We start from the raw sequence: 15,209 nt of genomic DNA on the forward strand, positions 1-15,209 counted from the left end.
TGACAACATAAAACTTCTAGAAGAGAACATAGGCAAAACATTCTCTGACATAAATTAGCTGATGTTTTCTTAGGTCAGTCTCCTAAGGCAATAGAAATAAAAGAAAAATAAACAAATGAGATCTAATCAAATGTAAAAACTTTGCACAGCAAAGGAAACCATAAACAAAATGAAAAAACAATCTATGGACTGGAAGAAAATATTTGCAAATGATGCAACTAGGTTTAATTTCTTAACAAGGAAGCCTTAACAAGGGTTTAATTTCCAAAACATACAAACAGCTCATACAATTCAATAACACAAAAACAAACAACCCAATCCAAAAAATGAGCAGAAGGAGGGTGTTTAGGGGAGAATGGATACATGTATATGAGTCCCTTTGCACTCCACCTAAAACTATAACATTGTTAATTGACTAACAAAATTGTTAACTGACTGTACATGCTCAGTTGCTTCAGCAACTCTTTGACCCTATGGACTGTAGAAAAAAATGAACAGAAGATGTAAATAGACATTTCTCCAAAGAAGACATATAGTAGATGGCCAATAAGCACATGAAAAGATGCTCATTATCACTAATTATTATAACAATGCAAATCAAAAGAACAATGATCAAATCACCTCACACTGGTCATATGGTCATCAACAGGAATTTACTGGCAGTCCAGTGGTTAAGAAAATCTGCCTGCCAATGCGGAGGACATGGGTTTGATCTCTGGTCTGGGAAGACTCCACATGCTGTGGGACAACTAAGTCAGTGTGCCCCAACTATGGAAGTCAGCACATGCCCTAGAGTCTGTGCTCCACAAAAGAAGCCAAGGCAATAAGAAGCCCATGCACCAAGACTAGATTGTAGTCCCTGCTCAATGCAACTAAAGAAAGCCTGCATGCAGCAACCCAATGCAGCCAAAAACAAATAGTTTTTAAAGTCTACAAATAATAAATGCTAGAGAGGCTGTGGTGAAAAGCAAACTCTCTTATACTGTTGGTAGGAAAGTAAACTGGTCCAGCCACTATGCAGAGCAGTGTGGAGGTTCCTTAAAAAAACTAAAAATAAACGCAATAACAGTGGGGGACTTTAATACCCCACTTTCATCGGTGGACAGATCATTCAGACAGAAAATTAATAGCGAAACGTGGGCCTTAAATGACACTTTAGACCAGATGAACTTCACTTATATTTAAAGAGCATTCCATCCAAAAGCAGCAGACTACACATTCTTCTCAAGTGCACACAGAACATTCTCCAGGATTGACCACATGCTGGGCCAAAGGCAAGCCTTGGTAAATTTAAGAAAATTGAAATCATATCAAGCATCTTTTCTGATCACAACACTGATATTAGAAATAAACTAAACACTAAGATATCAGAAATAAGGAGAATAAGAAGGAGTAGGTGGACATGGAGTACATCTCTCTCCACGGATACATCAAGAATACACCTTCAGACACAGAAGTGCATGCACAACACCAGCTGAGAGCATAGAGGAGCACCTGATGAGTGGAAAACAATATATAGAACCACTCAAAACTTGGTAGGATGAAGGAACTAGGGGGAAAAACAGGAGTGTTAGTAGGACTGGACCTGCCCTCAGCAGGTGGGGGAACTGAAGCAGGGGTCCGATCCCCACATCGGGGCAATTGTCTGAGTCAGAGGAGAAACATTTAAGGCTGACCATGAAACAGCTGATCTGTGGCAGCCTAAATGGAATGAGAATCAGACAGTCCTTGCCACAGCCATACATACCCCAGACAGGGATGCAGGTCCCCTGGAAGGCACAGTGGCTGGGAGCTGGAGTTTAGGGATTGTGGAGCAATCCCAGGGTGAGGGCTGCTGTTGACTGTGGAGAGATGGATCAAGGGGATGTGAGGGAGGAGACTGTGGAGGGAGGCCGGGCAGCCAGGGAAACAAGGTGATACAGCCGAGTCACGCATAGTGGGTGGTGCCATTACCATAGCCTCTCTCTTCCTACACGCCAGAATCGGCAGCTGAACAATAGAAAGTCTGGCCCATCAAACCCCTGAGGCACCGAAGTACAGAGCTGACTCCAGACAGGGGGGCCCTCTATGTGCCTGATGCCCTGAACAACAGAGAAGGACCCCAGGCAAGGGAGCCCTCTAAGTGCCTGAATGGGCGGAGCTATGGAGAAAGACTGGCCAAAGAGGCCTTCTGATCCCAGCTACAAGAGGCTTGAAAAAAGACTCTGATAGGGCCATAACTCCTGTGGTGGAGGCAGTCCATGTCCCTGCACACTTGGCACTGCCAGGGTCCCTGCAAGCCAAGCAGCTGCACCACCTTCATGCTCAACTCTCACTGGGGCAGAGCTGCCACAGGCAAAAAAAGTCTTGCATCTATGTGCACAGGGTCACTTTGGTAGTGTCCGACTCTTTGCGACCCTGTAGACTGTGGCCTGCCAGGCTTCTCTGTCAGGGAGGGGGGTTCTCCAGGCAAGAATACTGAAACCGATTGGCCAATACTGGTTGCCATACCCTTCTAGAGCACTATATTTCCTGCTGCCCTAGCTGCCAACTCCCCTGAGTACCTGGTGCTGCCAGAACCCCTGCAACCCAAGCAGCTGCACCACCTCCACACCTGGCCCTCACAGGGGCAAACCCAAGTCCTCCAGGGCAGCCTCAGGAGCAAACCCCAGTGGATGACCCACATGCAGAGGTGGAAATAAAACCACAATTGAAACCCAGGGGCAGTGTGGCTAAGAAAGAAGACCCAAAACCTTCCCACCAGCTGTACAAGCTGCAGATTAAATCCACATGATCAACTAGGCAGACTCTGTGTCTATGGAATATATAAAAGGTCATTGAGAGCTCCCACAAAAGAAAATGCACTAGTTCTGATAGCTGTGGACATTGGAGGCAAGAATACACAGGAGTAGGACCAGATTAGAATCTGAGCTGCCCCCACAGCAGGTCCAGAGATCAGCACAGTGTTGGAGGGCATCCTAGGGAGGTGAGGTGGACTGTGACTCCCAGCGAGGGAAAGGACTCTGACAGCAGTGACTCAAGAAAAACATTTATTATTATGTTTTGACTTGTTCTGTAGATTCTTTTGGATATTCCCCCTGTCTGTTAAGTTGTCAATTTTATTGGCACTATGAAATCTAATTAAGCTTTTGAGCTTTTTTTTTTTTCAGTCACATTTTTTATTGTTGTTATAAACCTCTGCCTCTACATTGGGCTTTTGCAGTTCTGTGGAGCTTTCCTTTTCTTTTCTCTTTTCTTAATTTTAATTTTTTAAACCTATTATTTTTTCTACATTTATTCCTTTGTTTGCTTTTCCTACTGTTCTTTTCCCCTTGCAGTTAATCTTTAATGTATATAAATCTTCTTTATCTACCTCTATTTAACTTTGCATATCTATTCAGTCACACTTTTTATTGTTGCTATAAACCTCTGCCTCTACATTGGGCTTTTGCAGTTCTGTGGAGTTTTCCTTTTTTCTTTCTTCTTTTTTTTTTTTTTTCTCTTTTTTATAATTTTAATTTTTAATTTTTTAAACCTATTATATTTTTTCTACATTTATTCCTTTGTTTGCCTTTCCTACTGTTCTTTTCCCCTTGCAGTTAATCTTTAATGTATATAAATCTTCATCTACCTCTATTTAACTTTGCATATCTATTTTTTTTCTTTCTTTCCTTTCCTCTCAACATATTTGTTAGTTTTGTTTTCATTGCTTTATTCCCCACTTGGCACTTTGCTTTAGTTTTGTTTTCCAGTTTGTGCTTTAGTTAGTTTTGTTCTTAACTGGTAAATATAATTTTTGATTTTCTTTGTTCGCCAGGTCAATCTACTGTACTTTCATGGGTGTATATATATGTGTGTATATTCCATTATTTTAATTATTATTTGCCTGATTTTGTAACTGCCATTTGTCTGGGGTTCATCTTTGGTTTCTTGTTTTTGGATATTTGTTTTAATCTCACTTAATGCCATAACAAACCACTTGTGGAATCTTCGTTCCTGACCAGAGATCAAGCCCTGAGCCTTTGGAGTGGGAGCACTGACTCCAAGACCCTAGACTACCAGAGAACTAACCCTAGGGAGTATCAAATAGTGAGAACTCACACAAAGGAAACCACTTGAATACAAGACCTGGCATCACCCAACCACCAGTAGCACCCTGTGCAGGATGCCTCATCTAACAGCAAGTGAGTAAGTGAAGTCACTCAGTCGTGTCTGACTCTTTGCGACCCCATGGACTGTAGCCTACCAGGCTCCTCCCTCCATGGGATTCTCCAGGCGAGAGTACTGGAGTGGGTTGCCATTTCCTTCAAACAAACCAAAAATACAAATCCAATCATCAGCAGGCAAGATTACCACCTCACTCAGAGGAAAACTAAACAAAAACTCAGCACAAATCTCACCCTATAAGAAGCTTACACAAACCACTGGACCAACCTTAGGAGGGCAGAAACCAAAAGGAAGAATTCAACCTTGAAGCCTGGGAAAAGGAGACCTCAAACACAATAAGTTAAAAAAAAAAATAATAATGAAAAGGCAGAGAAATACTACACAAATGAAGGAACAAACTAGAAACACAGAAGTCCAAATAAATGAAGAGGAAATAGGCAAACTACCTGAAAAAGAATTCAGAATAATGATAGTAAAGATGATCAAAAACCTTGAAAACAAAATGGAGAAAATGCAAGAATCAATTAACAAAGACCTAGAAAAATTAAAGAATAAACATACAGAGACAAACAACACAATTACTGAAATTAAAAATACTCTAGAAGGAATCAATAGCAGAATATCTGAAGCAGAAGAACAAATCAGTGAGCTGGAAGATAAAATGGTGGAAATAACTTCTGAAGAGCAGAATAAAGTAAAAAGAATGAAAAGAACTGAGGATAGTCTCAGAGACCTCTGGGACAATATCAAATGCACCAACATTCGAATTATAGGGGTCCCAGAAGAAGAAGAGAAAAAGAAAGGGTATGAGAAAAATTTTGAAGAGATTATAGTTGAAAATTTCCCCAACATGGAAAAGAAAATAATCAAGTCCAAGAGGAACAAAAAGGCCCATACAGGGTAAATCCAAGGAGAAACATGCCAAGACACACACAACTAATCAAACTAACAAAGACTAATCACTAAGTTCAGTTCAGTTCAGTCACTCAGTCATGTCCAACTCTTCGCAACCCATGAACCACAGCACACCAGGCCTCCCTGTCCATCACCAACTACCAGAGTCTATCCAAACCCATGTCCATTGAGTCGGTGATGCCATCCAACCATCTCATCCTCTGTTGTCCCCTTCTTCTCCTGCCCTCAATCACAAAGAAAGAATATTAAAAGCAGCAAGGGAGAAGCAACAAGTAACATACAAGGGAAACCCCATATGCTTAACAGCTGATCTTTCAGCAGAAACTCTGCAGGCCAGAAGGGAATGGCAGGATATATTTAAAGTACTGAAAGGGAAAAATCTACAACCAAGATTACTGTACCTGGCAAGGATCTCATTCAAAATTGATGGAGAAATAAAAAGCTTTTCAGACAAGCAAAAGTTAAGAGAATTCAGTACCACCAAACCAGCTTTACAACAAATGTTAAAGGGACTTATATAGTCAAGAAATACAAGAGAAGAAAAAAGATCTACAAAATCAACCCCAAACAATTAAGAAAATGGCAATAGGAACATATATATCAATAATTACTTTAAATGTAAATGGATTAAATGCTCCAACCAAAAGACACAGACTGGCTGAATGGATACAAAAACAAGACCCACGTATATCCTGTCTACAAGAAACCCACTTCAGACCTAAAGACACATAGACTGAAAGTGAGAGGATGGAAAAATATATTCCATGCAAATGGGAAGCAAAAGAAAGCTGGAGTAGCAATCCTCATATCAGACAAAATAGATCTTAAAATAAAGAATATTACAAGAGATAAGGAAGGACACTACATAATGATCAAGGGATCAATCCAAGAGGAAGACATAACAATTGTAAATATCTATGCACCAACACAGGAGCACCTCAATACATAAGACAAACACTAACAGACATAAAAGGAGAAATTGACAGTAACACAATAATAGTAGGAGACTTTAACACCCCACTCACACCAATGGACAGATCATCAAAACAAAATTAATAAGGAAACACAAGTCTTAAATGATACATTAGATGAGGGAGATCTCATTGATATCTTCAGGACATTCCATCCAAATGCAGAAGAATACACCTTCTTCTCAAGTGCACATGGAACATTCTCCAGGATAGACCACATCTTGGGTCACAAATCAAACTTCAGTAAATTTAAGAAAATTGAAATCATATCAAGCATCTTCTCCAACCACAATGCTATGAGACTAGATATCAATTACAAGAAAAAAACTGTAAGAAACACAAACACATGGAGATTAAACAACATGTTTCTAAATAACCAACAGGTTACTGAAGAAATCAAAAGGGAAATAAAAAAATTTCTAGAAACAAATGACAATGAAAACATGACAACTCAAAACCTATGGGATGCAGCAAAAGCAGTTCTAAGAGGGAAGTTTATAGCAATACAATCCTACCTCAAGAAACAAGAAAAACATCAAATAGACAACCTAACTTTACACCTAAAACAACTGGAAAAATAATAAAACCCCCAAATTAGAAGAAATCATAAAGATCCAAGCAGAAATAAATGAAAAAGAAATGAAAGAAACAATAGTAAAGATTAATAAAACTAAAAGCTGGTTCTTTGAGAAGATAAACAAAATTGACAAACCTTTAGCCAGACTCATCAAGAAAAAAGAGAGAAGAATCAAATCAATCAAAATTAGAGATGAAAAAGGAGAGGTTACAACAGACAATGCAGAAATACAAAGGATTATAAGAGACTATTATGAACAACTATATGACAATAAAATGGATAACCTGGAAGAAATGGATAGATTCTTAGAAAAGTTCAATCTTCCAAGACTGAACCAGGAAGAAATAGAAATTATGAACAACCCAATTACAAGCACTGAAATTGAAGCTGTGATCAAAAATCTCCCCAAAAACAAAAGCCCAGGACCAGATGGCTTCACAGGAGAATTCTATCAAACATTTAGAGAAGAACTAATGCCTATCCTTCTAAAACTCTTTCAAAAAATTTCAGAGGAAGGAACACTTCCAAACTCATTCTATGAGGCCACCATCATCCTGATACCAAAACCAGACAAAGACACCACAAAAAAAGAAAACTACAGGCCAATATCACTGATGAACATAGATGCAAAAATTCTCAACAAAATTTTAGCAAACAGAATTCAGCAACACATCAAAAACGCTCATACACCATGATCAAGTTGGGTTTATTCCAGGGATGCAAGGATTCTTCAATATATGCAAATCAATCAATGTGATACACCATATTAACAAATTGAAAGATAAAAACCATACGATCATCTCAATAGATGCAGAAAAAGCCTTTGACAAAATTCAGCATCCATTTATGATTAAAACTTCAAAAAATGGGCATAGAAAGAACCTACCTCAACATAGTAAAGGCCATATATGATAAGCCTACAGCAAACATTATTCTCAATGGTGAAAAACTGAAAGCATTCCCTCTAAGATCAGGAACAAGACAAGGGTGTCCACTTTCACCACTATTATTCAACATAGTTTTGGAAGTCCTAGCTACAGCAATCAGAGAAAAAAAGAAAAAAAGGAATCCAGATCAGAAAAGAAGAAGTAAAGCTCTCACTGTTTGCAGATGACATGATACTATACATAGAAAACCCTAAAGATAGTATCAGAAAATTACTAGAGCTAATCAGTGAATTTAGGCAAAGTTGCAGGATACAAAATCAATACACAGAAATCACTTGCATTTCTATATACTAACAATGAAAAATCAGAAAGAAAAATTAAGGAATCAATCCCATTCACCATTGCAACAAAAGGAATTAAATATCTAGGAATGAACTTACCTAAGGAGACAAAAGAACTGTACACAGAAAATTATAAGACACTAATGAAAGAAATCAAAGATGATATAAACAGATGGAGAGATATTCCATGTTCCTGGGTAGGAAGAATCAATATTGTGAAAATGACTATACTACCAAACACAATCTAGAGAGTCAACAAGTTCCTTATCAAATTACCAGTGGCATTTTTCACAGAACTAGAACAAAAAATTTCACAATTCATATGGAAACACAAAAGACCCTGAATAGCCAAAGCAGTCTTGAGAAAGAAGAATGGAGCTGGAGGAATCAACCTTCCTGACTTCAGATTATACTACAAAGCTACAGTCATCAAGACAGTATGGTACTGGCACAAAAACAGAAATACAGACCAATGGAACAAGATAGAAAGCCCAGAAATAAACCCATGCACCTATGGGTACCTTATTTTTTTTTGACAAAGGAGGCAAGAATATACAATGGGGCAAAGACAGCCTCTTCAATAAATGGTGCTGGGAAAACTGGACAGCTACATGTAAAAGAATGAAATTAGAATACTTCCTAACACCATACACAAAGATAAACTCAAAATGGATTAAAGACCTAAATTTAAGACCAGAAACTATAAAGCTCTTAGAGGAAAACATAGGCATGCTAGAGGAAAACTCGATGATATAAATCAAAGCAAGATCCTCTATGACCCACCTCCTAGAGTAATGGAAATAAAAACAAAAGTAAACAAGTGGGACCTGATTAAACTTAAAAGCTTTTGCACAGCAAAGGAAACTATAAACAAGGTGAAAAGACAACCCTCAGAATGGGAGAAAATAATAGCAAATGAAACAACTGACAAAGGATTAATTTCTAAAATATACAAGCAGCTCATACAACTCAATGCCAGAAAAACAAACAACCCAATCAAAAAGTGGGAAAAAGACCTAAACAGACATTTCTCCAAAGAAGACATACAGATGGCTAACAAACACATGAAAAGATGCTCAACATTGCTCATTATTAGAGAAATGCAAATCAAAACTACAATGAGATATCACCTCACACTGGTCAGAATGGCCATCATCAAAAAGTCTAAAACAATAAATGCTGGAGAGGGTGTGGAGAAAAGGGAATGCTCTTGCACTGTTGGTGGGAATGTAAATTGATACAGCCACTATGGAAGATGGTATGGAGATTCCTTAAAAAACTAGGAATAAAACCACCATATGACCCAGCAATCCCACTCCTAGGCATATACCCTGAGGAAACCAAAATTGAAAAAGACACATGTATCCCATTGTTCACTGCAGCACTATTTACAATAGCTAGAACATGGAAGCAACCTAGATGTCCATTGACAGATGAATGGATAAAGAAGTTGTGGTATATACACAATGGAATATTACTCAGCCATAAAAAGGAATGCATTTCAGTCAGTTCTGATGAGGTGAATGAACCTAGAACCTATTATACAGAGTGAAGTGAGTCAGAAAGAGAAAGATAAATATCGTATTCTAACACATATATACAGAATCTAGAAGAATGGTACTGAAGAACTTATTTACAGGGCAGCAATGGAGAAACAGACATAGAGAATAGACTTATGGACATGGGGAGAGGGGAGGAGAGGGTACAATGTATGCAGAGAGTAACATGGAAACTTACATTACCATACATAAAACATAGCCAACGAGGGAATTTGCTGTATGGCTCAGGAAACTCAAATAGGGACTCTCCATCAACCTGGAATGGTGGGATGGGACAGGAGATGGGAGGGAGGTTCAAAGGGGAGGGGATAAATGTGTACTGATGACTGATTCATGTTGAGGTTTGACAGAAAACAAAATTCTGTAAAGCAATTATAGTTTAATAAAAAAATAAATTAATAAAAGAAAAGTTCTCCAAGCTAGGCTTCAACAGTACGTGAACCGAGAACTTCCAGATGTTCAAGCTGGATTTAGAAAAGGCAGAAGAACCAGAGATCAAATTGCCAACATCCGTTGGATCACAGAAAAAGCAAGAGAATTCCAGAAAAACATCTACTTCTGCTTTATTGACTATGCTAAAGCCTTTGACTGTGTGGATCACAACAAACTGTGGGAAACTTTTAAAGAGATGGGAATACCAGACCACTTTACCTGCCTCCTGAGAAACCTGTATGCAGGTCAAGAAGCAACAGTTAGAACCAGACATGGAACAACGGACTGGTTCCAAACAGGAAAAAGAGTACGTCAATGCTGTATATTGTCACTCTGTTTATTTAACTTCTATGCAGAGTACATCATGCGAAATGCCATACTAGATGAAGCACAAGCTCGAATCAAGATTGTAGGGAGATATATCAATAACCTTAGATACACAGATGACACCACCCTTATGGCAGAAAGTGAAGAGGAACTAAAGAACCTCTTGATGAAGGTGAAAGAAGAGAGTGACAAAGTTGGCTCAAAACTCAACATTCAAAAAACAAAGATCATGGCATCCAGTCCCATCACTTCATAGTAAACAGATGGGGAAACAATGGAAACAGTGGCAGACTTTATTTTCTTGGGTTCCAAAATCACTGCAGATGGTGATTGCAGCCATGAAATTAAAAGACACTTGCTCCTTGGAAGAAAAGCTATGAAAAACCTAGACAGCATATTAAAAAGCAGAAACATTACTTAGCTGGCCAAGGTTAGTCTAGTCAAAGCTATGGTTTTCCCAGTAGTCATGTATGGATGTGAGAGCTGGACCATAAAGAAGGCTGAATGCCAAAGAATTGATGCTTTTGAACTGTGGTGCTGGAGAAGACTCTTGAGAGTCCCTTGGACAGCAAGAGATCAAACCAGTCAATCCTAAAGGAAATCAATCCTGAATATTCACCAGAAGGACTGATGCTGAAGCTGAAGCTCTAATATTTTGGCCACCTGATGCAAAGAGTCAACTCATTGGAAAAGACTCTGATGCTGGGAAAGGTTGAGGGCAGGAGGAGAAGGGGATGACAGAGGATGAGATGGTTGGATGGCATCACAGACTCAATGACATGAATTTGAGCAAACTCTAGGAGATAGTAAAGGACAGGGAAGCCTGACATGCTGCAGTCCATGGGGTCACAAAGAATCAGACACAACTGACTGAACAATACAGTCCAAAAGGCAATTTCAGAATACGGAAGTCAGGTTTTTCAGGCTCCCAGTCAAGAAACTGACTCCCTTCAGGTTTAGCTGGGTGATTTTGTCCTCCTAAAAACATGGAGAGAAGGGTCTCCCTCTGATCAATTACTGCCCAAGTGGAAGGGTCATTACTAAGTCCTTCTCAGCACCCCTGTATGTGTGCATGCTAAATCACTTCAGTCATGTCCAATTCCTTGTGACTGTATGGACTGTAGCCCACCATGCTCCTCTGTCCATGGGGATTCTTCAGGCAAGAATACTGGAGTTGGTTGCCATGCCCTCCCCCAAAGGATCTCCCCAGTTCAGAGATCGAACTTGAGTCTCTTATGTCTCCTGAATTGGCAGGTGGGTTCTTTACCACTAGTACCACCTGGGAAAACTCTTAGCACCTCTATGGCAGTAAAATTACATGGGATCAACAACTGCATTCACCTGTTCCAAATCAAGCCGGTTCCTCTTGAATCCACACAGGACTCTGGCTATGAAAAGGAAGACACCCCCAAGTGGACCTGTGAGCCCACTGGAGGCCTGAGGTTCCTATTTAAAAATCAACAAGTAGGGACTTCCTTGGTGGCGCAGTTGATAAGAATCCTCCTGTCAATGCATGAGACATGGTTTTGATCCCTGGTAAAGGAAGATTCCACAAGCTGTGGAGCAACTATGTCCGTGTGCTACAACTACTGAGCCCACGCTGTAGAGCCTGCAATCCACAACTACTGAAGTGCGCGTGCCTAGAGCCTGTGCTCCACAACAAGAGATGCCACTGCAGTAAGAAGCCCACACACTGCAACAAAGAGTAGGCCCCACTCACCACAACTTAAAAAAGAAAGGTCCAGGCAAAACAACAAAGACCCAGAGAAGCCATAAATAAAAATATAAAGTTTTTTAAAAATTACAAATCAAAAAGTTGAATACATATATTTAAAGGACAGACATTGCTGGCAGGTAAGTAAAATGAGTTGGTGAGTTGGACTCCTAGTTGTCATTTTTGCTATTATTCTTACTTATTCCAAGTCAAGTTAAACACTCTTCACTGAAAGCTCACTGCTGCCACCCCAAAACCATTATTCATCTTAATATTTCTCTCCCTCCTATGGGTATCCATACAAGGGGGATGGAAGAGCAACTCCATAGTACAAATTTCCTTCACCATAGGAGAAAAAATGAAAATCTTACTAACTGTTGTATCTGCCACAACAACCCTCATGAGGTCCTGGGGTGACCCATCTTCCACTCAGCCTCAGCCAACATCTCTTTCTATATCCTTAACCAGTCTGACTAGTCTTGGACACCATCCATAGAAGGGCTTCTCTCCATGGTCAACTGGACATGCTTTAACCTGTCCTCAGTCATCTCTGCATTAACTTGACTGGCAAAGTACCCAGCCTTTTCTGAAAACCCACAGGGATCGAACTTTCAAGACTTCAATATCTGGTAGCTATCTTTAGGGACAGGACATGACCCATATGTCGAAAGTCTGTTCACAGATAAAAATGCAAAAGAAGGACACCTAAAGTGACCTCAACAGAGATAGATGGGACCAGAATTCCACCCATTGTATACATCTGGGATCCTGGTAGTGCACGACCTACCCCCATTTTTGAAACTGGAAAGGGGGGCACTCTATCTCCTTCATTCACAGAATGTAACATAACTGCCTTGCTTGAAGAGGAATCTCTTCCCCCAGATAAGACCCACTTGCCTAAGGTAGAGATCTGAGGCAAATCAAGGCCCCAGCTGCACCTACTCAGCAGACTCCACCCTCACCTGGCAGAGCCAGCTTCTTCAGGTAAACAGTACCCAGACATGGCTATGTGCTCCAAGACAGGTTAGTTTTACCCTAACCTCAGAAGTCCAAAAGGAAGGCTGCAGGGTCCCATTCACGTGAGTCCTCTCTGAGCGGCGGCTACCAATGCATACACAGATGATTATCATGGGATCCTGCATATTTGCCTTTTTAGCCCCTGGTGGGGACACCGGTATATAATGTCTCCATTCCCTGTCCCTGGCTCAAGTGTGTGGCTGGCCTCTCTTGGCAGGCAATGGAACTGTTCATCTGGTGGCCCCACAGGGAAATTTTGCATACCACAAGGCAAGGCTTCATAAGTAGGCAATTACTCTATCTACTCCAACCAGAAGCACAAGGAATGTACTCTCCAGACTCTCAACCTCCCTTCGGTTCAGTTCAGTCCCTCAGTCATGTCCGACTCTTTGTGACCCCATGGACTGCAGCACACCAGGCCTCCCTGTCCATCACCAATTCCCGGAGTTTACTCAAACTCATGTCCATCGAGTCGGTGATGCCATCCAACCATCTCATTCTCTGTCGTTCCCTTCTCCTCCCGCCTGCAGTCTTCCCCAGTATCAGGGCCTTTTCAAATGAGTCAGTACTTTGCATCAGGTAGCCAAAGTGTTGGGGTTTGAGCTTCAGCATCAGTCCTTCCAATGAATATTCAGGACTGATTTCCGTTAGGATAGACTGGTTGGATCTCCCTTAATCCCTAGCCAATGTAGAAGACTGGCCTTGGGCTATCACCTGGCAGAGCAGGGAGGGGTATTAGCAACAAACCATAAAACCACGTTGCACCTACATCATCACCACTGGCCAGGTTTAAGAAGATATCCAAAAGGTATATAAAGCAGGCTCAACAGCTACACAATTTTGGAAAGGGTAACCCCAGCATGGACTTCATATGGACCATAGTCAGAGGGGTATTGTTAATACATATCCCTGGTTTCTACCCCTACTTGGACCTCTGCTTCCAACAGTATTTCTGCTGAATTTTGGCCCCTGCGTTCTAAGCCTGCTTGTTAAGTTTGTTTTTTCCAGATTACAAATTTCACCTGCAGATGACCATATGCCAGGGATTTCAACCTGGCCCACATGAAGATGGAGACAACCAACATCACCTGGACTGGGCCGCAGCCTCCTACTCCCTGCGCTCCATTTGTGTCCCGGAGACCCTTACCTCTGACAACAAGGTGGTCTGGACCCCACAGGTAGGGACAAGCCCCCACTCGGCTTGAAGCAGCTACAGAAGGTGGACCACCGACCCTTCGACCCTTAAAAGATTCTAAGGGTCCAGACTCCTTGAGAGGGGCAATCAATGTTAGAGCAGGCAGAATGAGCACAGAAGGGGGCGTGGGCCGTGTGACAGGAAACCCTACATCCTGAGACCACGGGGTCCTTGAGGATACAGACAAGGGCGGGAACCTCCGTGTCGGATAGTAACCTTCTGCTAGTTAAGCCCTCGTTACAACAGAATCACCACCGCACCAGGGCAGCGCCCGTCCCGCGCCGGCCACCATGACAGACCCGAAAGACCAAACGACGAACAAAACTCGCTGCCCCTTGAGGAGGCGGCGACGGGAAGATCCAGAGGAGTCCCCCGAGTCCCGTCCGTTAGTTACCCCTCTTCCCCGCCGTCCCGCCCACGTTAGCGACTCGCGGGGAGAAACTTGGGACGGCCACCCCCCCAACTCCCGCCCCGCAGCCTCTGAATCCTCCCCGTGAGGAAACGACCCAGCCTCCGGGGCCGCGGCCAGGCGGCGAGACTCAACCCTGAACTTAGCTCCCGCTTCCCGGCTCTTCGGCCGCTGAGGAAAGCCCGTGCTGCGTACACCTCAGTCGCGGTCATGCTTGCTTGCTCAAACCCAACCGAGAAAGAACGCGCCCGGGACCCGCTCCCCCCAGCAGGGTCCTCACGACTTGACCGGCCACAGTCTCTCACGCCTCTTCCCTCATTTCTTCCCCTCAGGCCCCATGGGCCTACCTCGCCCGGGTGCACAAGTTCCCCTCACTGTGGGAGCCTCACGGCCGTGCCGCTTCACCTGCCGTCGGCCGGGTTCCTGACGACACCGCCACTGACAAGGCCCCACAGAACAGACGCTCAATAAAGTATGTGACGAGGGACCTACCGAGAGAGGCGTCCGAAGGGTCAAAGATAGCCCCAGGCTGAGGGAAAGGTACACCGCGCGGGGCCTCAGCAGCGTCCGCTGGGCGCACCAACAGGTGCAGCGCCTCGGCGCGCGCCTGACCCGGCCCCGCCCCCTCCTGAGAGCGTGTCTCCTCAGCCCCGCCTCTGGTCCTGATTGGTGACGCTCCGGAGGCGGGGCCGTGGCCCGGGGACCGAGGGCGCGGCGCC

General features: G+C 42.4%; 1 protein-coding gene across 1 annotated transcript in view; it reads right to left on the minus strand.

The window, feature by feature from the left end:
• PRELID3A (PRELI domain containing 3A) overlaps positions 1 to 15,071 on the minus strand; it is a 41,251-nt gene extending 26,180 nt beyond the window's left edge. The window contains exon 1 of the mRNA XM_070464520.1: positions 14,983 to 15,071. The gene's annotated coding sequence lies outside the window, so the exon portion shown is untranslated. The remainder of the gene's footprint in view (positions 1 to 14,982) is intronic.
• Between the last annotated feature and the right edge of the window lie 138 nt (positions 15,072 to 15,209).

This window comes from Odocoileus virginianus, unplaced genomic scaffold, assembly GCF_023699985.2.
Source record: "Odocoileus virginianus isolate 20LAN1187 ecotype Illinois unplaced genomic scaffold, Ovbor_1.2 Unplaced_Contig_27, whole genome shotgun sequence".
NCBI lineage: Eukaryota > Metazoa > Chordata > Mammalia > Artiodactyla > Cervidae > Odocoileus > Odocoileus virginianus.